Source organism: Globicephala melas, chromosome 8 (genome assembly GCF_963455315.2).
Source record: "Globicephala melas chromosome 8, mGloMel1.2, whole genome shotgun sequence".
NCBI lineage: Eukaryota > Metazoa > Chordata > Mammalia > Artiodactyla > Delphinidae > Globicephala > Globicephala melas.
In genome coordinates, this window is record NC_083321.1 from 40,965,798 (window position 1) to 40,993,655 (window position 27,858).

Genomic DNA, 27,858 nt, shown 5'->3' on the forward strand with positions numbered 1-27,858 from the left:
TTAGTTAATCTATCTTTCAATACATTATTTAATATAGCACTGAATAAACGATGCAAGTTGTCAATGGATAACTGATCAACTAATAGTTCTGCTAGTAATTGATTTATTTTTCTTCAAAAAAGTTGCATAAACCAATGAGTTAGCTGCCTGGATTAATCAGTATGGGAAACAATCTTTTGTAAATGCAAAGCTGTTTTTTGTATATACTGTTGGGATTTGCTTCATTGTTTGACATCAAATGATGATGTAAAGTTCTAGAGAGTGAATATTTTGCCATGTTCGGTTAAAAGTTTGCAGTCTGTTACAGGTTGACACGTTGATTGACCTGATATGCAGAATTAATAAGCTATTCAGATAGTGTAGCTTTGTAGGCTGCACATGATACTGGCAGCCCAGGAGTTCATAGAGGGACTTGGGACCCAGCAGTTCTGAAACGTGTATATGGAGTTGAAGAAATTTATTTTCCAGGTACAACCCCCACCTAACTAAATTTTTTCTTTACCTTGTACACTTGACAGCTGGAAAAAACCATAACATGGGAGTAATAATGGGTCAAAATTTACAAAATAAAGTACTGTTTTGGTGTGGAAAAAAAAAAAAGTGCCAGAAGCAACTTTTAACCAATAAGGGACAGATGTTGGTAGATAAAGTGCCCAGCCTCCCTGCAGCTCAGTGAGACAATTCTGTGGTATCATGGTCTAAACCAGCATGGAAATGTTCGATATTTGCACTGTCCTATATGGCAGCCACTAGCTGCAAGTAGCTATTGAGCACTTGAGTTGTGGTTAGTGTGAGCAAAAACTGAATTTTAAATTTTATTTAATTTAAGTAATTTAAATTTAAATAACAGTACATGGCTAGTGGTTAGTACTGGACAGCATAGAGTCTCTCTGAGAGTCTCCAGTAATATTGAATCCCAGCTGCCCACAGTAGTAATCCACTCAGTCAATATACTCTTTACTAGTTTTCCTCTTGTACTGTCTCACTTCCCCATTCTCTGATTATAATTCCTAGAATCATCTCCCTATCTTAGAGTCTGCTTTTGAGAGAACGAAGACTCTTAAGGATCTGATGAAAGCTTGCAATTGAAAGGCAAAGACTAAAATGAGCCACAAGAAATTAGGAAATGGCAGGAAAAAGAAACAGAAGAAAACACGGATAAAATGTTATTAATAATCTCAAAGAGATAAGAGTAGATATTGCATCCATGAAACAAAAACATAATATTGAAATGGGAACCAGAGAACAAGAAAGCTCTTGGAGAAATTAAAACTACGATAACAAAAATTTTGTAAGTCAGTAGAAGGATGAGAAGATGAAGTGAAGGACAACAAGGAAAATAAAACAAAAATCCTAAGAGATGGACTTGGGGAGAAAAAAAAATTTTTTTTAATTAAGCAATTAATCCAAGAGATACACTGTCAAAATAGGAGATACAATGGCCAGTTAATAGTAAGTCCAGAAAGAAAGAATTGAAAAGAGGAAAAAAAGAGAAATTATTAAAAACCACAGGAAATTTTCCCCAAACTAAAAGACATGAATCTCCTAAATTAAAAAAAAAAATCAAATATCAGCACATGATTGAAAAAAAGACATATACCAAGGCACAACATCACAAAATTTGTGAACACCAGGATAAAGAAAATCCTAAAAACTTCCAGAGAGAAATCAGATTAGCTTCAGACATTTTAATAGTGACACTGGATGGTTTTTTTTTTTAAAGTAGACTTAGTTCAACAGTAAACAATATTTTTATAATCAAAAAATGTAAATACCAAAAATAGATTTTAAAATTGTGACATAGCTACAGTAAGAGAATGGAAGAAGAGTGAAAGGGAAGGACTCTAAGAGACCTAAATTCTCAATAACATACAAGAATCACTTTAGCCAAGAAACTGGCAGAAGAGGCATATTATTTTAAATTACGTAAATACCACAAGAAACAATGAAAAGAATTCGGAGTGATTATGTCTGAGGACCAGGACTGGAGAGTGGGGAAGAACTAGAAAGGAGACTGCAATTTTTCATTTTAATCTTTTAGTGCTGTTTGATTTTTTATGTGTATGTATTACTTTGAAGGAAATAAAAATGTATTACAAAAGCGGAACAGAAATTTTATGTTAAAATTGTTCAAACTCTTGAAACTATTTTTGAATATCAGTTGTAAAGAGATGGTGTAAGTAATTGGAATCCAAAGATAATTGCAACACAGATAATATCTACTATTCATTTTAGACATCTCATTCAATGAAACTTCAGAAAGTGCTAACAGGAAATATAGTTAAACCTATTTATTTGTGCCGATGGCAGAGAGCTAGAATATGAATAAATCCATTTATTTTTGCCATTAAAATACACACATATAATTTGTCGGGAAGATTAAGCCCTGTATGTGGGGAAGACTAAGCTCTATATGTTTTAGAAAGTTAATATTAAAATTGGATACTATCACTTGAGCACAAATCAATGAGCTAGATAGTCACAGAAATGTTATGCACATAATAGGCACTTAGATTTGTTAACTAAATGACCAAAGGAGATACTCCAAACAGGGCTCCTAAAAACACAAGGAAAAGCCAGTACAAATATAAAATTTACCATAGATAATATGCAAGTAGTAACTGATAACTTAGTATATATTGAATCACTTTTAGTTTCAGTTTCATCTCTTTTCTCTTCCAGCTAACCTTTTGCCTGTCACTGTGTCAGGTTCCCATAAAATGACTGAGCCATGATAAAAGACAGAGAAGGAAATAATGACATCAGAACATTTATGATAGGAGAATAAATTCACTAGTCAGGAGAACTTGCCAGCAACAATATCACTTGAACATTACAAGTGAGAACACAGTAAGGTTAAAAGAGAAAACTTCATTTGGAAAGAAAACTTCATCTGGAATATTAGTAATTTTTCTTTTTATTAAACAAATATTTTAAGAAATAATACCCTAAAAATTTTTCCTAAAAATGGGAAAAACTGACAAGCCTTTGCTATGAAAGTTTTTAAAGCACTGTACTATGATATTAATCTTAGGCAAAAGATTACAGTTGTCAGTTCATAAGTAATTCAACATTAAAACATTCCTTTCTAAATACTTATTTTTGACAGTTTACCTTGATAATTTAAAATATATTTCCTGTTTCACAAAATTATTACAATAAAATCAATCAACTTCCTATTTTTCTATCAAATTTTTAATACAACTTCTAAGAGCAAGTGTTCCCAATAATATATAGAACCTCCAAACTTAAACTTTTATTATTCAGCATAAATAATTAACTATGAAGTCTATTTATGCCTAGCTTTATATAAAAACCAAAATGAAATCCTTAATTTCTCACTAATAATTAACCTTACTAAATATTAGAGTCCACATATTAACCAATTAGACCTATAGCATGGCAAGAGAATAAGATCTACTATCACCAGCAGAACTAAAAAGGGCCAATACTTTAACTCCAATTTTTAAGGTGACCAAGGCTAAAAATAATATATATTCCTTTTTTTTTTTTCCAATGATTGTGACCACTGAGAGCAATGGTTGTGTTGCTTTCATTTGTGTACCTAGGAGCACCTGGCATAATACGCAATGCCCTCCATCAAATTTTATTGCATGAAAGACTGAATAAATTGTTTTTCTCAATAGTATCTACTCCTTTAAATTAAATTTGTGTCTCCATTGTTGGAGGCACCCATAATTAACAAAGGATTTTAGAAAGCAATAAATACTATATATGTCAGCAAAATAATCCCATTAAGATATCAATATCACAAGTACTAAAAGGATTAAATGATCTCTTAGAAAAGTTTTCAGCTCTAAAATCCCGAGGTTTTACTAACACAGAACATTTTTCTCCTAAAAAGAATTACCTTCTCTCATATTATTCTTTTATAGGCTTCACTAAATAACGCTTTATGCTTTAAAAATGAGAAGCTGTTTCAAACGAAGCCAGACTTTCTAATTAAGTTAACTGGAAACAAGAAAAACTTATTGAGGCTTTCATACGAAGGGAATAAAATAATGTCATGGGCACAGTATAAATTTTAGTGACTAAACAACTTTATATAACTTGCTGAAAAATTATAAAGGAATCAAACATTTCCAGTACAATTCTAAAAATAAAAAATAAATAGCTACAGCATGAGATGTCATTAGTAAATAATTGTTTGAAAACCTGAAGTTTTTAATGATCAACAAACAAGTACCCCTTTTCATGTACTTTGTACCCCGTAGAAAGAAAAGACGCTTCTACGTGAAATAAAAGTTAACTTTATTTTTATAAGAAAGCCTCTCTGACGAGAATGCTTGAACTAAGGGGGAAATAAAGTACTAGATAAGTCTTAAAAATCACCTTATATTTCCCTTGTATGAAGTTTTTTCCCCTATCCTTGGTCCTGTCAGTATAGGATGAGCTGACTCTCTGAACCTATCATATGCTAGGAAATATCTTAACTTCTACAAAGCCAAAGAATTTTTGCCAGGATTATGTGGATTTGGAAAAAGAGGAATTCCAGTAAATTCCAAGTAACCAGTTGTTACCACAGAGAAATAAAACTGATTTGTTCAGTTTTGGAAGGGACAGGCTTTTCGTTGGACAGAGCCAGCTGAGAATTATAAAGCTTAGCTGCTTTAAGCCACAACCCTCACAAACAGCTAAGAAGCAGTCATCAGGAGTGTGATTCTTAGACTAGCAGAAAGTAAGTTTCCAAAAGAAGTTCTCTCAGCTTTCAAAAGAATAACTTCTAGTATTTCTTAAGACCTCCATATGACCACTTGGTCAGTCACTTTCCTCCATGTACATTATGCATCACAGGTTTTGAAGTAAGCCAGAACTGGTTTTTAATACCAGATCAGTAACTACCAGCTGACTAGTCCTGCTTAACTTCTCTGAGCTTCAGGTTCCTCAACTGTAGAAGAAGATAACCATACCCTATATTTTGAAGACTACTTCATAAATTTTATAAGAGAAAAAAAGAGATGATCCCACAGATTAAAAGTAGCAGAAACCAATCTTACACAACTTTTTTCAGCAAATAGTGAAAAAGGAAATACTAAGTCATTGTATGAAGCCAGCACAACCCTAAAACCAACACCTGACGTGGACATTATGAGAAAAGAAAATTACAGACCAACATCTCTCATGAACATTAATGAAAATTCTAAAAATAATAATAATAATTTAGCAAGGCAAATCTAGCAACATACAAAAAGGATAATACATATCACTAAGTGGGATTTATTCCAAGAAAACAAGGTTGTTGGTTCAACATTTGGAAATAAACCAAAGTACCTCACCACATTAACAAAATAAAAAAGAGAAATCCTAGGATCATCTCAATAGATACAGAAAAAGTATCTGATAAAATTTAACTCATTCATAATTTTACAAACCTCTTAGCAATCTGGAAATAGAAGAAGGAAAATTCTTTAAACTGACAAAAGGTATCTTCTACCAAAAATAATACACACACATCCCTCAACTACAGCTAACATCAATATTAATGTCAATATACTGAATATATTCCCCAGAAGTTGGGGAGAAAACAAGATTGTCCACTGTCCTCACTTCTATTCAATTTTATATTGGAGGTTATAGCCATTGAAATAAGGCAATAAAAAGGCAGAAAAGTATAAAGATCAGAAAAAGTAAAATTGTCTTTGCTCACAGATAACATGATTGTATATGTAGAAAATGCAAAGGAATCTACAAACAAGGGACTACAATGAATAAGTGAATCTAGTAAGGTTTTTTGATACAAGTTCAAGACTTTTCTATTGTATTTCTATATAGTAATAACAATCAAATGGAAAATCAAATTTATGAAACAGCATTTATTATATAATAACAAAAAATCAAATAATGAATAAATCTTTCATAAGACAGGTAAGATAGCTACACTGAAAACTAAAAAATGGTAATGAGAAAAAATTTTAAAGAAGTAAATAAACAGTGAAATACACACAGTTCATGGTTTATAAGACTCAATATCATTATGACAACCAATTCCCCCCAATTAATCTATAGCTCCAATGCAATCCTAATCAAAATTCCAGCAAGACGTTTTGTGGAAACTGAAAAACCAATCCAAAAATTTATATGGAACTGCAAAGACCCTAGAATAGCCAACTTCAATCTTTAAGAAGAACAAAGCTGAAGGACTTACACAACAAGATTTCAACATTTACTATAAAGTTTTATTGTGACAATGGTCAAAGGATGGACAAATATACTAAAGAAACAGAGTCCAAAAACAAATCCACACATATATGGTCACTTGCTTTATGAAAAAGATGCCACTGAAAATCTGTGTGGGGAAAAGAGAGCCTTTTCAATCAATGGTGCTAGAGTTTTGGAAACTAGTATGAAAAAACAATGAAACTTGACCTCAATTTCACACCATTAACAAAAATTAATTCAAGATAGATCACAAACCTAAAAGTAAAAGGTAAAACTATAAAGCTTCTAGAAGAAAATATAAGAAAATATCTGCATGATCTTCATATAAGCAAAGATTTTAAAAAATATTCAAAAGGCCACTAAACTGCTAACTAAAAACTAAAGTTACTAGCCTATTAATAGAAAAAAAAATCGTATACTTCATTAAAATTAAGAACTTCTGTTCACCAAAAGATATCATTAAGAGAGCAAATGGTTAAGCCACAGACCAGCAGAAGATATTCCCAGTACATAAATCCAGCAAAGGTTTTGTATCTGGAATTCATAAAGAATGTATCTAGAATTCATAAAGAATGTAAAATTCAAAAGAATTTTGTATCTAGAATTCATAAAGAACGTAAAATCTACTATAAATCAATAATAAAAAAAACCCCAATTTTTTAAATGGGCAAAAGATCTAAACAGGAATTTCAAAAAAGAAAATACCCAAACGGCCCATCAACATATAGAAAAGTACGCAAGCATCATTAGCATCAAAGAAATGTAAATTAAAGTGACAATGACACAACACTACACAACTCACAGAATGGCTAAACACTCATCTGAAGTGTTGATTAGAATGTGGAGCAACTGGAACTCTCATCGACTACTACCGGGTGTATAAATTGGTACAACTTTGGAAAATTGCTTGGCAGTTTCTATTGAGGGTCAAACATATACCTACACTATGATTCAATAAACCCACTCCTAGGTAAATAGTCAACAAAAATTAATATATGTCTACCAAAAGATGTATAAGAATGTTCACAACAGCTTTAATCATAAATGTTCCCCCAAAATGGAAATAACTCAAATGACCATAAACTGGAGAATGAATAAATAATGATACATTTGTACTATGGAATACTACACAGAACTGTAAAAGAATAAACTAGTGATAATTTAACAGCATGTATGAATCTTGTAGGCATTATTTTCAGCAAAGGAAACCAGATACAAAAGATAACACACCATGTAACTCGATTTATATGAAATTCAAAAACAGGCCAAAAAAATTGATGGAGATAGGAGTTAGGATAGTCGTTAACATACGGAGGGAGTAATGCCTCTAAGCATGAACAAAGATTTCTTCTGGTGTGCTGGGAATGTTTTATATTTGGGTCTGGGTGGTAACCACATATGTATATACCTATGAAAACATTCATTAAGCACTATATTTTAAGATTACTGTACTTGGTAGTATGTATGTTATGCCTCAATTTTAAAAAGTTGTATTCTCTAAATTTGAAGAAAAAAGCTTCAATCTGGAATTTGGAGATATGTGCAGGAAAAGAAAGTACTTAACAGAGGACTTGGTCAACTCATAACCTATTTGGTTCATATAAATGCATATAAAATAAATAACAGGAAATAAAGTCATGCTAAAAAGGAGATTCAACATTTATTGAGAGTTGATAATAACTCAAGCATTGTGCCAAGGCTATATTTGCACATACATACACACACACACACACAATCTTATTTAAACTCTTCAACAAACCTATGGGGTAGGTACTAATTTTAGAGATGAGAAAACTATGGTGAATAGATGTTGCTCCATTAAGTTTTAAATGGTTTGATCTTTGTAAACACCGTTTGGCTTGCATAAAATAATTTTCTAAATATACTGAGAAAAAGTGATTTGTAAATATCCTACCTGGCTTTCCTATCACATTACCTAAATATCATCCTCCACCACACTCTCATCTTACTCTCCTTTATTTTTCTTCACAACACACATTGCTATCTGATAATATATTACATGTATATGTGCTTATTTCTTATTTTCTCTCTCTCCCACTAGAATGCAAGTTCCATGAAGGCAGAGACCTTGTCCATGTAGTTCATTGCTCTCCCCCAGCACCCAGACCCATGTCTGCCATGTAGTAGACACCTAATAAATAATGGTGGATGGAATGAAAAAAGTAATAATAAATGTCCTATCTGATACTCAATTTGTACCCTTTTCCATAAGATCTATAAAGCTAAAAGAAAATAAATGTATTCCAAGTCTCTGGTAATAATCAGTTTGTAAAACTTTACCAGCAAAAGACTTGATATTTATCTCTAATTTGGGGCAACCACTACATATAGTCAAAGAAGAATTTGGGAAGACTGATTTTAACATGTTAAACTAATACAGATAATTATCTTCCATTTATGTCACAAAAGACATAACCATCCAAATGTTAATCTTTTAAAACTGTATTGTTTGGGAGCCAACTAAGCACAGAGTATGTCATGGTTTTAGGAAGAAATGCTTGGGGCCAGCATTATAAAAACCAATTACAATACTCAACATCAACACAGAGCTAAACAGTGATGACTAAACAATTGCTGAAATGCAGCATTATTTACAAATAGCCAAGATAGGGAAATAACCTAAGTGTCCATTGATGGATGAATGAATTGAAAGAAAATGCGGTATATGTGTGTTGTGTGCGTGCACACACACACGAATATCATTCAGCCATAAAAAAGAATGAAATCTTCCCATTTGTGACAAAATGCATGGATCTTGAGGGTATTATATACTAAGTGAAATAAGTCAGAGAAAGAAAAATGCTGTATGATTTCACTCATTTGTAGAATCTAAAAAACAAAAACAAAAAAAACAAGCTATAGATACAGAGAACAGATTGGTGGTTTGCCAGAGGTGGGGGGTAGGGGTGTGCAAAATGACTGTAGTCAGTAATACTATAGTGCACATTTGAAAGCTGCTAAGGCAGTAGATCTTAAAAGTCCTCATCACAAGAAAAAACAATTTTTTGATAACTATGTAAGGTGATGGATGTTAACTAGACTTATTATGACGATTATTTTGCAATAAATACAAAATATTGAATCATTATTTGTACCTGAAACAAACATGATGTTATGTATCAATTAAATGTCAATTTTTTTAAAAAACATTACTTAAGTGTATAGGGATAGATGTTTGCCCCTTCACTGAATTCTACTGTTCAGTTTACTCCTGTGTCTTGATCTCATTTCCTTACCTCTCTGTTCTAGCTACTGTGAGCTTTAACCTCACTTGCTATTATCTTTAATTTTTCCTTCTGTGCTATATATGTGTGTATATACATATATATATACACACACACATATATATGTATATATATACACACATATATATTTTTTATATATATGTGTGTGTGTGTGTATATATATATATATATATATCTTTCTAACATATTTAGATGTGCATCTATCTTTGAAGCATACACACACATACACATAAAACTTGCCTGGACCTTGTTTTCCCTTCCAAAATACTGTTGTTTGATGTCACAGCCACTTTCTTAAAAAAATATACAGCCTCCACTCCCTACTCCCAAATTCATATGATCATCAATAATGACCTTTATCACCAAGTCAAACTGCCTTCCATATGACCTCAATGCATCATTTAAAACAGAACACATCCTCCATCTTTAAACTGTATCCTCTTGACGTGCATGATTCTGTGCCTCCCAGGTTTTGCTGGGCCTGAACTTTAAACAATTTAGGGGAACCTCTTTAAGAAAAAAAAGCAAAATTAGAAATACAAACTTAGGTGTAATGGTGAATACTTATCTAGAATGAGGGGGGAAAGAATCACAACACAAGTATCACTAAAATCTAGAAAAATAACATCATAATTCTATCAATAATAAACTCCCTGACACACTTCTAGGATACTTTTTCTACATTTTAATTGCATATCTTTCATGATCACTTCTTCATGTGACAATGACATGTAACATTTTCTATAAGTAGATAGAAATATGTAAGATTTTCTATAAAGAAATAGATTTTTTTAAAACTTTCTGAAGACTAAATCATTACTCACATTTTAGAAAATATTCTTTTAGGTTCACAAACTGTTACTGGCTACGTAATATAAAATTTTAGTACTGTTGTCAAATTTGGGGAAACTTACATCTGTTTCTTTCCTTTATAAGCTATCAGATTCAAAAGAGTTTTCCCCAGACTAGCTTCTGGCTCCGTGTATTTCAAACTGTGTTTCTCTTACCCTACTCACGTACTTCTAGTGTCAGATTCTGTAGGACATGTCCATATCATCTGTAATCTCTGGCCTTGCATCTTTTTTCATAACACTGAGTCAGCACAGTAAGTAATAAGAGTACAGTTGACCCTTGAACAACCGGGGGGGCTAAGAGTGCCAACCCTCCGAGCAGTCGAAAATCTGTATATAATTTATAGTCAGCCCTCCGTATAGGCAGCTCCTCCATATCCGAGGTTCCACATCCATGGATTCAACCAACCTCAGATAGCGTAGTACTATAGTTATTTATTATTGGAAAAATTCTGTATGTAAGTAAACCCACACAGTTCAAACCTGTGTTGTTCAAGGGTCAACCGTATTCCAAATGTCATCCCTATACCAGAACAGCTAGCAAAAACCTAACTACACTCTGAAGTGACAATGAACCGTATAAACATATGCCACCCAAACTAAATGTAACCCCAATTCAACTTTCCCTTAGCTGGATGCCAAAAATGCCTACAGGCACTCCTATGCTACATGACGTGAGGGTAAATCAAGAATGGAAAGAGACAGCACTCTTAACTTAAAATACCTTACTTTTGGAAATCCTACAGAAACATGTGGCCATGTGAACACCTTTCTCCCCAAGGCTTAGAAGAAATTTGCACAAGTGGTAAATCCCCCACAACCTACAACCCTGACTCTGTTTTCTTTGCTGACTCCTTTCTGACATGCCAACCACTAAATATAGGTACTTCCCACAATTCTTGCCTTTCTCCTGAAAACCTACACAACACAGGTACTTCCCAAAGTCAGGCTGTCCTTAATTTTTATAAAAATTCTATCTGCACTCCTTTTCCCCCCCCAGTCTCATCTATTCTCAAGCTTCATCTATGATCTTCTTTAGCAAATAATCCTCCCTCTAGAATATAGTGACTAGACTACCAACTCTCTGGGAAAGGGAGATGCCAGCCTTGTGGTCTGCATGAACTCCAAGGCCTGAATTCCCTGAGGCATACAGAGGAATGAATGAAACATACTGAATAGCTTCAAAACTTTATCTCTAGCCTCATTCTCTTTTCAAACCTATGATCTTTGATTCAACTGCCTATTGGCCTTTTTCATGAAGATAACATCTGCCCTGCCTCAGAAAACACACACAAAATCCCACGGCCCCTGGAGCACTCTGAACTTCATTTTAATGATAACTTTTAAACTCTTAGTAAATAATTTTCAGAGTGACCTTTAGGAAAATTAAGGCATGATAAAATTATAGGCCTTGTTCAAGAAGAATACAGATTATTCCACCTCGAATAGCTTAAATTTCCCTCTTAAAAACAAGTCATGTGGCTCATAAACCATACAGATCTAATTATAATAACTTATCTGGAATCACACTCAGTGCCCTATACAAGGACACCGTAATTAGAAATGCAAAGCCTACTGCTAGTTATTAAACATGAACAGATAAAATACTTTTGAGAAAGAAAATAAATACAATAAGACTAAATACCAATAACAAATAACTAAATAACAGTAAATATGCCTGTATACATAGGTCTTAAAGTTTGTATACAGAATGTACTCAAACAACACGGAGTACATATTCAGTCATGTAGTCCTGCTCCAGTGAAAGACCTCACTGTAAACACACTACTAAAACAAAAGAGTTCCCAAGCAAATAGGACAAACCGCTGACATAAGTGTGGTACTGACGTAGCTGTCTATTTGCCTTTAGTTGCTAGGATTCAGTGTGTCCATTTTTCTCTAAGCTCTAAAACATGCAACTCTTTGATGTTATGAAGAGTCCACAGTTAAACAAAAAATTGGCAGAATGTTTAACATAAAAAATATTTCAAATTCAAATCTCTAATTTCTTGAAAACACATTTTCCCTATGGTTAAAAAACAAATGTTAGTGAAATTTTAAATTTCTTTACCAAAAACAACAATAAAAATCAATTTCAATAAATGAAATGAAAAGAGAAACTGCATACTTTCAAGTTACTATCGTAGAAATAAAATTCTGAATGTAGCTTTAAAGGAAAACTATCTCCTATCTGGTCAGGAAGTTTTTGAACCTGTGTGATAAGAGAAGTGCATATTTTGCGTTGTTTAAAAAAAGGAAATTATGTGGTGATTTGAGTAAACTCCTAAATTACTCAATTAAGATCCATTTCACTTTTAGAATTATAATCTTAAGATTATATGCTAATCAATCAGACACTAATAAATAAAGTGAATTGTATGTCATCCATAAGATCTGTGAAAGAAGAGGCAACAAGAAATCTGTTTGTTAGGCAAATAAAACAGAAACAGTGGCAACTTTAGTACTATTTTCTGTAGCTCCAAAACTATCATCCGATCTCAAATTACGGGTCACCGAGAAAGTTCCCCCAGGAACTTCCATCTGCTCTTGGTGCAGCACAGGTATGGTGCATAAAATGGGCTTGAAATACCTTTAGTGGGCAGCAAAACCAAATTTCCAGGAAAACCTTCAGAATTGATTAATATTAAATGAACACAGTTCCATTGTTTCTCTAACAGCATTTAACAATATTGCTTCACATTCCCCACTGGCTTTCGAACTATTTAAATATTTTTCAACTTTCATATTCTTTGGGATACAACTTCCATTTCTATTTCAAGATTCAAATATTTCAAATCAATTCAATATAACTTATAAATTTACTATAAATTTTTTATTTAAATAAAGATTTGAGAAGTCACAAATTAGTAATTTTTCAACCTACACAAAGTTTTATGTCGTCACTTCACTTGAAAAACAATTTGGCATTATTCGGCAAAATTGAAGCACAGACGTACCCTACCACCTAGCAAGTCCATCCAGGGTAAATACAGCAGAGAAAAGATCATACACATGCACCAAATATATTTACAGAACTGAAATCATATAAAGTAAGCTTTCTGACCATAATAAAATTAGAAATTAGACTAGAAATCAATAACAAAAGGATAAAAGAAATACTCCAAACACTTAGAAATTAAACAACTTCTAAATAAGCTGTAATTCAAAGAGGAAGTTTAAAGGGAAATTGGAAAATAGTATGAACCAAATAAAAATTAAAATACAACATATCAAAATTTATGACATACAGATAGAATAGTGCTTAGAGGGAAAGCTAAAACACTAAATGCTTATATTAGAAAAGAAATCTAAAATCAATAATCTAAGCTTCCACCTTAAACTATAATGAGAACAAAATAACCCTATAAGCAAGCAGAAAAAAGGTAACAATGATAAGATCAGACATCAATGAAAAAACCAGAAAAGCAATAGAGAAAATTAATGAATTGAATACATAGTTCAAAACTTTCCAAAGAGAATTTCTAGTCCCCAATGATATCATTCGGAAATTCTACCAAACATTTAAAGAATAAATAAAACTAATTCTATATACTCTCTTCTGAAAACAGAAAAGGGAATACTTCCCAACTCATAGTGGGAGCATCATTACCCTGATACCAAAACTAGACAAAAACAGTACCAAAAAAACTACAGACTTACATCCCTCATGAACATAGATACAAAAATCCTCAACAACATATTAACAAATCAAATCCAGCAATACACAAGAATAATAATACACCACAGCCAAGTGGTACTTACCCCTGCGATGCAAAAGCTGGTTCAATATACAAAAAACAAGCAATGTAATCCATCATATTAATAGTATAAAGAAAAAAAGACATACTATACGACCATATCATTTGATGCAAAAATTTGATGACATTCGACTTTCAGCAAACTAAGAATAGAAAGGAACTTCTTTAACCTAATAAAGAGTATATATGAATTCACTTAATAGACGTTTATTAAGTGCTATGTTAATAACAGTGCTATCTGCAGCACTAAGGATAAGGAATGCAGAAGAGGGATAAGACATTGCCCCTATGCTTAAGGAACTCAGCTTCTCAATAGGAAGGCAATCACATAGGTAACTAAAGGTACTTTAACAGTAGTGTATGTAAAACATTATAAATATTAAAAAGGACATTCTATCCAGGTGATCAAAGTGGGGCGGGGAGGGGGTGGTGGCGAAGAAAGTTCGCTGAGATAGTCCAAGCCAGTCCCCTCTCACTCAGACAACTGCAACAGCCACCTATCTTTCTGCTTCCACTCTAGATACTCCCCACCAATGGCCCATAAAAAAGCCAGAATAATATTTTTGAAGCATTAAATGATGTCATGAAATTGTCTCACTGCTTCCCATTAGAATGCGGTTAGAAAGAAGTGCAAGTGTCAACATGGTCTACAAGGCCCTATGTGATCCACACGCTTCTTACCTCACCTACCACTCTCCGCCCACCCGTATTTCTTTCTAACCCCCAAGAATGCCAGGGTCTTTCCCACCACAGGGACCTTGCCTTTGCTAGTCCTTCTGTCTGGAATGTTCTTCTCCCAGAGCCTGCATGACCAGCTCCTTCTCAACATTCATGTGTCAGTTAAAACGTCTCTTCAGAGAGGCTTTTCCTGACCATCTTACCTAAAGCTCCACCTCCACCACCCTGACCCATTATTCTGTTTTACTTTCTTCATGCATCACAGTACTTAGAACTACATGAAGTTATTTTACCGTGTTTTTATTTTCTATTTACCTGTGCTAGAATTTTGTTAAGGCTCCATTAGAGCAAAACCCTTATGTGTCTTGTTCACAGTACTAATCACGGTATCTAGAACAAAACCTGGCACACGTGTATATGCTCAATAAATATAGTTAAATAAAGATGACATTTAAGCTGGATTAAGGTGGTGAGGGCCGGGGGAGGGGGGGCAGGAGGGATTGACCTTCTCAAGAGGAATAAATAGAGAAGGAGAAAAGGAAATCAACGTGGTTTATCCAGCGCTTCAATTTTCACAGACTCTGGAGAATAAAGTTACAGTTGGGAGGTATCCTGAAGATATTATTTAGTTTTGTTGTGTTTTCATGATGCATGAATACACTTTCAAACATCCCCAGTCTTTTCTTGAACACTTCCCCTGGCACGCAAATCATTATGTCACGAGCTAATCAATTCTGACCCAAACAACTTTAAATGACCAAAAGATTTTCTCATATTAGTCAAAAAGCTGCCTATTTGTTATTTATACATATTAATCTCAGTTCTGTCCCCAGAAGTTCTCATGAAAACAGGAAGTTTAATCCCTATTTCATAAGGCAGGCTTTCAAATATTTGAAGACAACTACATCCTCCTAAATATAATTTAAAAATTAGGTAACATTTCTTGACAGTGCCTGCTGGGCTCTGGGCTAAGTACTTCATAGGAACCACTCGTTTAATCCTCACAACAACTCTATGGTAAAGTTATTATGACTATGCCTATTTTACTAATGAGAAAACTGAGGCCTGGATTAGGTAATTTGCCTAGGTCATCAAGCTGGAAAGTGAATTCTGAGGCCAGAATACAAACACAGACAGTCCAACTCCAGAGCCTACAGTCTTAACTGTAAGCCTCGCTCTCTAAATGACTCCTGTTCTTTCTACTATTTGTACTCTGTCACCATGTGCAAAACACTCAGACAGCAACGCTAAAACTCAAAACGTGACCCAATATCTTCAAACTAATGATGAAGGCAACACTGATTCTCATGCACTTATAAGAGCCATGATATAATGCAAGATTTAATAATAAACAAGAGGAAAAGCAGTGTAAAATTAACATATCTCTGCAAATACTATCCATTTACTATTCCTCTTTGTCCAGCACACACTCCAAACTGAAATACTTTCCATTTTCTGAGCACACTTTTTATTTCACTACTCCTCCACCTCTGTTTACATGATTTTCTCTTTCTAAGGAGCTATCCTTCCACTTCTGCAGAGAACGGACCTACTGTGTTTTTAATTTTTATTTATTTACTTATGGCCATGTCGCGCATGTGGGATCTTAGTTCCCTGACCAGGGATCGAACCCGCACCCCCAGCAGTAGAAGCTCAGAGTTAACCACTGGACCACCAGGGAAGTCCTCTACTGTGTTTTTAGAAAGCCAGTTGTGCTGGGTATATTTCATTTGCCCCTCCAGAGCCATTCTCCACTTTTCTCCACTCTGCTCTGTGTTCCCAGAAGGCTATCCTGAATAGACTGTAATAAGTCTCCTTTGCCGTCTTTTGGGTGAATTCAGCCAATGGAGACAGGAAGAGAGTGAGCCTAGAGTAATGTCACCTCTAGTTAGTAATCTCACTCTACCAGAAGCCAAAGCTTCTGTTCAAATGGACCTCTATACAGCTGCCCTCTGAGTTTTGACAATAACCTCCTAACTCTTCCCTTACTTGTCTGAGGGCTGTGATGGCTACCTATTGTTGCTCACCAGATACTTCACTATTCCGTGTCAGTTTCCCTTAACTCTACCCACACTTTTATAATTCACCCCCTACATTAAGTTCTTGCAAGTTTACCCATTTGACTGTATCATCTATTTTCTGCCAAGGACCTCACTGACACACCACTTCCCTTTCCCTATGCCTTCTCTGTATTTTGTTTATACCTCCTTTATGACACTTTATTTTTTTTCTTGTACTAGACTCCAAGTTTCTTGATGACAAGGTATGTTTTATTCATCTTTGAATCTCCCAACTCATTAATTTCTTGCCCATAGTAGGCACTGAAAGAATGTTTCAAGAATGGGAAAAAATAACATTAAAAAATCAGAAGAACGATACTTCATGACATAAGAAAATGATCTAAAACTCAAATTTCAGTTTCTATAAAGATTCAAAAACATACAAAACTAATCTATTAGGATAAAGGTCAGAATTGTGGACATTTCTGGATGTAGCTATTAACTGGGAGAGAACATGAGGAAGGTAACTAGGGTGCTGAAAATGTTCCTTATTTTGATGAGTGGTAATTATATGGGTATATACACATGTAAAATTTTGTTCAGCTGTATACCTAACGTTTGTTCACTTTATGGCATGTACAGTATATCTCACTAGAAATGAAAAGGAAAAACAAATCTATATTTGGCTGCTCGTGTTGAATCAATATGGCTAACACCTCATTTATCCAGAGATTCTTTAACAAAACAAGCAAAAGAGGTCTCTGCATAGTCAAAATAGATGTTACAAAGTCCATACACTTTATCCATGAGAAAGACTTTCTTTCCATCATTACTTTTTTTTTTTTTTGCAGTATGCGGGCCTCTCACCATTGTGGTCTCTCCCGTTGCGGAGCACAGGCTCCGGACGCGCAGGCTCAGCGGCCATGGCTCACGGACCCAGCCGCTCCGCGGCATGTGGGATCTTCCCGGACCGGGGCACGAACCCGTGTCCCCTGCATCGGAGGGCGGACTCTCAACCACTGCGCCCCCAGGGAAGCCCCTCCATCCTTACTTTTAAGGCCAATTCCAATTAGCTTGGTTAACTAGTTTCCTGACCTACTGTTGATGATCAGTAACAAACTGGGAAGGTGGGGAAGATGTCTGTTAAAGACTGATAACTAAGAAATAACATCTAACAATGAGAAGCAAGCAAAATAACTATTAATGAGCAGGTAAAAATTCAAGATACAAAATGTCTGAGATCACTTAGTATACGGCAAGGCTTTATAAGGCACTTAGGGCATCATTGTATCACGGCACAGTAAGAGAAACAGTGTTTAAAATGACAACCCTTACTTATCAGGGAAATAATGAACTATTTTCATCAAGATCTGTCAGGAAGCAGAAACAGAGTTAAACATATGAGAAACAGTCATGGCAAAAATGCATTTAAACTAAACTACTTGTAACAAGATAAACCTTGGTTACCGGACATAAATGTACTTAGTTTAAAATAATCACATTTCTGGAGTTTGCTAAACAATTATGACTAATAATTTACTACCATCTTCCTCCTTGGTAAACTATAAAAATTAGCAGATTTGTATTAAGAAGGTGAAGTTCTCCCTAGAAAATTTTTTAAAGTGCTTCTAAACACTGAAAGTGTTCACTCTATCAACACTGGTTAACTGAGAACCATTCAAACACCTAGGAATTTTTAACCAAATCTGAAGCATTTTTTTGTAAGGCATATCTGAAAAAGTAACATCAAAGTTGTTTTCAGCACTACTGAACCACTACAATGTCACCTCAAATAATCACTGTATGCCACCTCTTTTTGCAAAAGAGGGAATTCCAACCCATAGGGTCCTACATTAGTCTCCATTCTCCCAGCTTTGAATATTCTTCTAAAACTTCACCTACAAACTGTCATTCACTTAAAGCAATCTTCTCCTGTTAGAGGAGATTGCTTCTGGGTTCTGTGATTCCAAGAACGTATTCTTTAGGTATCCCACTCACGTTATTTTTAATGATGGAATTATGAGTAGTATGTAGCAACTAGAAAAAAATGCCATGTTAAGTGGTAAAAAGCACAGTACTTAATGCAATAATTCAATTCAATAAATTATTTGCTATATGTCAAGCACGGGGGATACATAAACGAATGAGAAACTATCCCTGCATTTAAAGAACACAAAATAAACACAAATATATTGAATGTTAAGAGTAGATGCACACTGAGAATGCAGTGACTCAATTTTGTCGAGAGGGAAAAAATGAAAAAAGGTAGAACCTAGACTCAGTTTTAAAATTAAGTACGTTCTATGCAACTATGCAAAAATCTACAGTAGCAAAAACCAGGCCACACAAAATTTAAAATACCTGTTGCATTAAAGTTGTTAGGATTACAAATAGCTTTTCCTATTTTCATGTTAAAAGGCAATGCCTTTTCCTCAATCCTACAGTTTCCACGAGTTGGAATTCTCCCTAAATTTCTGGACTCTTTCTATCCCCTATTCTCTTAGAAGGGGAATAGTAACTTAACATGATTGGTAAGTTTAGCCTAAAGAATTACATAAGCATAACTCTACCTGTTGCTTTTTGCTCTAGGGAGCCTACCTACTAGCTAGAAGTTCTCCAGTGCTCCTCCATGGATGGGCCCTCCTAGCAACTAAGGAGGATGTTCCTGGCCCTGTCCTTTCTATGACCACGTATGTCTATTTAACTCTGGGCTTCATGATTAGAAAGCAAAACTGTCTGCATATATAAGCCATGTCCTGCAACATGAGTTTTATCAGGAATAAAGGTGGTATTCTGATCTCTCATCTGTCACTCTTTTCTGTTTGTTCAGAATTTGGGGAAGGAATGTGGGTTTTATTGAGCCCCTCAGACACTACAAAATTACAATAATGCTTTCTCATTTAAAATAAAATCTTCACTTTTATCTTATACTAAACACCTAGGTATAATATCCATACATGATTCTTCTTCATAGCCCTCACAATTCCTAGCAGAACGTTAGCCTTAGCAAAGTTTGCTGAAGGAATGAATTTTCAGATAGTAAAGTTAATTCTACACGGTACTTAATTTACAACAAAAGCAAACTATAAAATAATAAATATTGGTGTTTACTAATGTATACGTAGGTATTTTCCCCCTAAGGAAAAATATGTCCCCATATATTTGTAAAAATTCACACCCATAATTATTTTTGTCTGCTTTAAACCATTACCTTTTACGTAGTGAAAGATCTTCAGGGCACTTTATCTAAAAGGTGGAACGAAGCGTTAAATTGAAGAAGCAGTAAAGCTCGGTGCCTCATAATGGCTGGAGGGTTGGAGAAGTCACTTTTTTAGACACCGTTTCTCTTCCTTCTGTTCCCTCATCCCTTGTTTCCCTCTTATCAGCCCTGGGGTGGGGCTGCATAACTGTCAACATGCTTAGCAGACAGTGAACTATGAAGCAAGAATTATGAGTGAGAGCATTTGTTTGAAGTTCCAGTGTACCTCCAACCCCAAAGTGACAAACTGGAACAAAAGTTTAAGGGACAGAAAGTTATGGTTGCAGTAGTTGACAAATTCTTCGTCTGCTGGACCAAAGGTTCTTAACCTTTAACTCTGAAACTTCAAAAGATAAGAAGCCCCAATTACCCCTTTTAATCACGTTTGAAGTTGCTTTTTTTAATCATTTCTGTTGCTTTTCCTTTATGCTTTTTTTTAACTTTAATTTTATTTACTTTTTTATACAACAGGTTTTTTTTTTGATGTGGACCATTTTTAAAGTCTTTATTGAATTTGTTACAATATTGTTTCTGTTTATTATGCTTGGGGTTTTTTTTTTTTTTTTTGGCCACGAGGCATGTGGGATCTTAGCTCCCCGACCAGGAATCGAACCAGCACCCCTGCATTGGAAGGCAAAGTCTTAACCACTGGACCACCAGGGAAGTCCCCTTAATCTCTTTTAAACTTATCACTTGCATCTTTTCTTTGTTGTCCTAATACTGAACAATCCGCTGGAAGAATTTTCCCCATATTATGCCTTATGCACAGGCTTTTTACTCAATACAGGTTGCAAAAGGAGTTTCAGGACAATAAAAAGGGATTGCTTGAAAGATCTAAATTTCAATTAACCTTACCATTGATTTTTTTTTTAAAGGGTTGTTGTGGGGTTTTTTGATAAATTTCTTTATTTAATTTTGGCTGCGTTGGGTCTTCACTGCTGCTTGCGGTCTTTCTCTAGTTGCAGCGAGTGGGGGCTACTTACTCTTAGTTGCAGTGCGCGGGCTTCTCTTTGTTTTGGTGCACGGGCTCTAGGCGCGCGGGCTTCAGTAGTTGTGGCTCATGGGCTCTAGAGCACAGGCTCAGTAGTTGTGGCACATGGGCTTAGTTGCTCCGCAGCATGTAGGATCTTCCTGGACCAGGGCTCAAACCCATGTCCCCTGCATTGGCAGCAGGATTCTTAACCACTGTGCCACCAGGGAAGCCCACCATTAATTTTAGAGTAATTTGGCATGAAGTACCAAGCAATTCAAGAATGAAAATTTTAACTATAATAACAGCATCAATATTGCATGGCAACCTTACCAGGTGCCAGACACTGTTTCAAGAACTTTACAGGTTATTAACTCATTTAATCCTCACATCAGTGAGACAGATGCTATTTTACCCCCGGTTTACACCTGGGGAAGCTGAGGTACAGAGAAGTTAAACAACTTGCCTAATATCCTGTAAGTGGCGGAGATGCCATTGAAACTCTGAAGCAGTCTGGCTTCATCATTGTGCAACACAGCTTACTGTTAACGAGAATACCAAAGACAGTAGGGAATTGAGACCCATCTCCACCTAGAGTTCTTTCCTTTTCTCAAGGTCAGCATGGAACTATCAAGAGTAAATACAATATTAGATAACCATTGTCAACTCCAAAATATACTATGAGAAATACAAAATAGAAATGTTTGATCATTGTTGCCAGGGAGGTTACATCCCATTTAGAGATAGCAAGTATACACATGAGAAAACATGCATTAATCAATAAAACCAAGCTCTTTGTCATTTCTCCCAAACCAGGTCCTTTCCCCATACTGCCTATGTTGGCTAACAATACCACTAACCTTTCAGACACCCAGACCTGAAATATCTTCAAACCTCTCTTCATATGAAAATATTTATACCTCTCTGTCTCTCCACTCCTAGTATTCTCACTATAGACAGAAGATTCTCACATCATCTCACTATTCTAATTTTTCCTTCCAAGGTAAACGCTATTTTTTTCTAGTTTTAGTTCTAGCTTGTTCTCCCCTCACAAATTAGGCACTGCTAGTAATGTTTCAGAACATGTAGGCTACTTAATTTTACCTATATATTTACTATCATTCCTTCTTGATTTAAGTTCTTCCTTCTGCCTAAAGTATGCATACTTTTGCTGGTAAAAAAAACTCTCCGTTTTTGCTGGTCTGAAATGGTCTTAATATGTTCTCTTTCTAGAAAGTTTTGCTGGACATTGGTTTCTACTTTGACAGTTATTTTCCCTCAGCACATGACAAATGACAGTCAACTGTTTTCTGGCTTCCATTCTTCCTAAGTCACCTTTCAGTGTAACTGCCGTTCATTTTTTTGGTAGGTAACTTCTTTTTTCTCTCTGGCTTCTTTTAGAACTTCTCGTGTGTGTGTCTGTGTGTGTGTGTGTGTGTGTGTGTGTGTGTGTGTGTGTGTGTGTGTGTGTGTGTGTGTGTGTGTGTGTGTTCTGAATTTTGCAATGATGGAATCTAAGGGTGGATTTCTTTTTCTTTAATCTGCTGGGGATTCAGTGGGCTTTCTGGATATCAGTTGGTATTTTTCATCAGTTCTGTAAAGTTCTATTTTACAACCATTATCTCCTCAAATATTGCCTGTTTTCCCTTTTATTATTTCCTTTTGGAACTTCAGTTAAATTCATGTTAAACTTTTTTCTTTATTCTCCAACTTTTTCGATCCCTCTTTCTTAACTTCCATCTTTTTCTCTCTGCAAAACATTACGGACAGTTTCTTTGGATCTACATTCTGGTTCACAGGTTCTGTCTCTCAACTGCTATTTAATATGTGCATCAGGTTTTAAATCTGTGGCTATTTTTTCATCTTTAGAAGTTCTATTTTTCAAATCTGCATGATTATTCTTTTAATTCTTATTTCCCAACCATTTTCCCAAGCTTCTATTTTGTTTTTTTAAGCATATTAAACATTTTTTTATATCTGATAAATAATAGCTCTAAGCTCTGAAGTCTTTGTGGGTTTTTTTTGCTGTGTACGTTTTTCTGCAGCTTCTCATTCATAGTGCCTTGTTTCTGCGCAAGTTCTGTGGATTTTTGACTATGCACTGCTCAATATCCTTGGAATTTTATCTGTGGGAATCATTTGATGCCTTAGAGAATTTGAATTTACCTCTATCAGTCACCTGGGACCATTTTACATTTTCACTTGAGGTTTCTAAGTCCACATATGTAGCATTAATTTAGATAAAAAACTAAATGAGTACTCTATGATTCCAATTATATGACATTCTGGAAAAGGCAAAAGTATGGAGAAAGTAAAAAGATCAGTGGTTGCCAAGGGTGGGGATGAGGTAAGGGATGAATATGCAGAGCACAAAGGATTTTTAGGGCAGTGAATACTTTGTATTTATTTTCCGTAATGATGGATACACGTCATTATACATTTATCTAAACCCATAAAATGCGCAAGATCAAGAGTGAAACATAACGTAAACTATGGACTTTGGGTGATTATGACGTAGGTTCATCAGTCTTAACAAATGTAACAGTCGGGGGCGGGGGGCGGGTGATGCTGATAATGGAAGAGGCTATGGCCATGTTGGGGGCAAAGTGTATATGGAGAATCTGTACCTTCCTTTCAATTTTGCTATGAACTTTAAACTGCTCTAAAAAATTAAGTTTTATTTTTAAAAAAATTTAACTAAATGAGGACCTAAAGATTCCACACGAAAAAAATATTAGAATAGACAAATTCAGGTAAGCTGCAGGATACAAAAACAACACATATAAATCAGTTGCATTTTCAAACACTAACAATGAAATATTAAAAAACAAAACTAAGAAACAATCCCATTTACAGTAGCATCAAAAAGAATACTTAGGAATAAACTTAACCAAAGAGGTGAAAGACGTGTACACTGAAAACTACAAAACAATGTTGAAAGAAATTAAAACACAAATAAATAGAAAGACCTGCCATGTTAATGAATTGTAAGACTTACTATTGCTAAGATGTAAATACCACTCAAGGCAATCTATGGATTCAATGTAATTCCTATTAGAATTCCAAAGATGATTCTGCTAAGTGAAACAAGTCAGTCACAAAAGATAAATACAAATGATTCCACTTGTATGAAGTATCTAAAGTAGTCAAATTCATAGAAACAGAATGTAGAATGGCAGTTACCAGGTGCTGGGAGGAGGGGGAATGGAGAGAGTTACTGTTTAATGGGTATGGAGTTTTAGTTTGGGAAGATAAAAAAAAAGTTCTAGAGTTAGATGGTGGTGATGGTTGCATAACAATATGAATGTACTTAATGCCACTAAACTGTACAGTTAAAAATGGCCAAAATGGTCAATTTTATATTATTTATATTTTACTACAATTTAAAACAAACAAACAAACAAACAAAAACCCTATGAGGGCCCTCTTGTGGTTATACAAGACCTGCATCCCATCTCCTTGGTCATATTTATTTCTCACTTACCCTTACACTGGAAGAGTAGCACTTTGGGGTCTCTGCTTTATGTAGTTTTTCTATTAGATTTCTGACTCTGGACAGACCCTAGGTTTTATCTCTTGAGTCTAGCCATATCTAACAGAAGCAAATGTTCATGGTCTCTAAGGATGGTCAGAAACCTTCAAATGAAAGCTGGTTTTAATGTCTGCTTACCTCTTGGGATTCCTACTGAAAGGGAGCAGAATGTGCTACCCCAAAATATGTCACTTGGCATATAGCTTATTTTGAATTAAAGTTTACTTGAGAAACAGTGGTGAAGAACACTCTGACCCTCCTTTGTTCCCCCCCTCCCCAAAAGCAGGAGATAAATCTCCCATGTGAAAGGTACCCATCCCAGTACCAGGAGGGTGGAAGCCATCCTTATCACCAGAGATAGGGAATTTAGGGCCAAGAATACTTGGCTCTAACAAACCTTGTTACTTCTTCGCCAATTCACTACCCCAAGCCCAGACTCCTTTGTCTCGTCAACTCTTCACAAATTTATTATTTCTTTGTCTTAAAGTTATAAAAGATTCCTGCTTTGGTTACTTCTTGGAGTCTCACTTTTTTATGGGGCTCCCATATACAAAATTAAATTTGTTTTTCCCCTGTTAATTTGCCTTAAATCAATTTAATTAATAGCCCAAACAAAGACCCTAGAAGGGAAGAAGGGAACATTTTTTTTCTCCCCCACACTGCTTTCACTTCTTTTTTTGGGGATCTGAAATTTTTCTTACTCAGTGATTCCTTTCAAAAGATACATTCTAAAATGCTTAAACCTGTAGTTTAGTTGTTTCAATTGGGAGAGTTCTTAGGGGCTTGTTATACACTGAAAATGGCATTTAGCATATTATGGTATTTTCTGTGTGCTAGCTGAGTGATGTGGGGCTAGTCAATTCACCTTTCTACCTTAGTTTCCAGCTGCACAACAGGATTTCAATACTTATTTCACAGAGTTGTTGAGACTAGCACATAGTGAGCACTTGGTACATATATCTTATAATAATCCCTTTTTTCTAATCCTGGGTTACATTTCTTTATTGCTTATATTATTTTTACCACTGATACTGACATTTCTGATAGAAAATTTAAGCATCTTTTTTGGTTGTTAGTATTGACTGGGGACTGAAGGTAAACAGTTTGCCTGATTGGACTCAGTATATTTTCTGTGACTTTATAGTCTCTCAGTTGATAAGAAGTATTCTTATTCCAAACATATTTACAGTAAGGTGGAGATTATGTTGGAATAACTTTGAAAAATTCTTTCTAAGGTCACAGAAGTAAAATTTTTAAATTCATTTTTTATACATTTTATATCAATAAGAAACTTTTTTTGAAGATTAAAGCTCAATTGTTATATACTTTCTGAAGGCTTTCTGACTCTACTCCTGGAGAGAGTTAGCTGTTCCTTCTCTAAAGCTCCCATGTACCTTATATATACCTCTGCTATATCACTTACCACACTGAATTGTAATTATTTATTTACATTTTTTTAATCTCAATTAGAGTGTGATCTCCTTGCAATACAGATCCTGTGACTGTCGTCTTAGTATCTCTCTAGGGGCAGGCACATATAAAAGGCAATTTGTAAATATATATTAATGCTGATCAAATTTTCATTACTTTCTTACACTGACTCTTTAAACATATGACATGTGCTCTCTCTCATGCATTCTTTTTCTGTCCCTCTGATAAGTAATTCCATCCAATTTGTAAAGTTCTATTCTCCATACACTTATCCACAAACTGTGGGGGGGGGGGTTGAAGAAAACACCAGGAAAGTGAGATTTTTTAATACTCTGTCCAGTTACTGACGGGTCAATAAGATAAAAAGTCAACAAGGACGCAGAAGGTATGAAAAGGACATTTTACACCTTTTATCTACCAGACAGCTAACAAACTGATGTGTTTCTTCAAGCAAACAGAACACTTATGAAAACTGATCATATGTTAGGCCACATTCTTTGCCCAAAGGCACTTAAGTCAGAAATCAACAACAATAACTGGAAAACCTGCATATGATTAGAATTTTTTTTTCTAAACAACTGTCAATCAAAAGGGAAATCAAAATGAAAATTAGAAAATTCTTCAGACTGCACAATAACCATACTATACATCCAAACTTGTGACATTCAACTAAAGCAACATTCAGAGAGAAATGTATAATCTTAAACGCATATGCTGGAAAAGCTCAAAGTTAATGGGCTTAGCATCTCAATTACAAAGTTAAGAAAAGGAACAAGAGGGAACTCCCTGACTGTCCAGTAGTTAGGACTCTGGGCTCTCATTGCCGAGGGCCAGGGTTCAATCCTTGGTCAGGGAACTAAGAACTAAGATTCCCACAAGCCGTGCAGCATGGCCAAAAAAAGAAAAAAAAAGGGAACAAGAAAATAAAAGAAAAAAAGAAATAATAAAAGAGCTGATATAAATAAAATAGGAAACAAGTACCAAGTTATGGTTACCAAGGGGGAAGCGCAGATAAATTGGAAAATTGGGATTGGTATATACACACTACTATATATAAAATAGATAACTGATAAGAACCTACTGTATAGCACAGGGAACTCTACTCAACACTCTGCAATGACCTATATAGGAAGAGAATCTAAAAAAGAGTGGACATATGTATATGTATAACTGATTCACTTTGCTGTACAGCAGAAACTAACACAACATTGTAATTCAACTATACTCCAATAAAAATTAACATATAAAAAAAAGAAAACAAGTACCAATCCAAAAAGCTGGTTTTTTGAAGAGATTAAAAAACAAATAAACTGGGACTTCCCTGGTGGTCCAGTGGTTAAGACTCCACGTTTCCAATGCAGGGGGCGCTGGTTCCATCCCTGATCAGGGAACTAAGATCCCGAATGCCACATGGCGTGACCAGAAAAACCCAAAAAACAAAAAAACAAACTTCTAGCCAGGTTGATTAAGAAACAAAGAAAAATGATACAAATGATGGTAGGAATGAAAAAGAAGACAAAAATGCAGATGCTGAACAAATTAAATAAATAGATAATAAAAAAGATATTACAGATAATAAAAAGATATTACAAAGAAAATAAATTTGAAAAGTTATACTAAATAAATTTGTAGGAAAATGCAACTTAAAATTTTCAATCAAAATCAAATTCTCCTCTAAATGTTCAAAAGATTTAATGCAATGGCAATCAAAATCCCAATATGAATTTCTGTAGAACTTGACAAACTTATTCTAAAATTTATATTGAAGAGCAAAAGTCCAAAAATAACTGACAAACTCTTGAAGAAAAACTGTAAGATGACGAGACTTACTATATATTGTCTCATTATAAAGCTATTATAATTACAATGGTGTAGCATTAATACAGGGCACATAAACTTATCAGTGAACCATGACAGAGAAGCCAGATACAGA

At 34.7% G+C, this 27,858-nt stretch overlaps 1 protein-coding gene across 3 annotated transcripts in view; it reads right to left on the reverse strand.

The window, feature by feature from the left end:
- The window catches only part of PDE3B (phosphodiesterase 3B), a 177,025-nt gene that overhangs the window by 140,072 nt on the left and 9,095 nt on the right, over window positions 1-27,858 (reverse strand). The gene's annotated exons all lie outside the window — the stretch shown is intronic.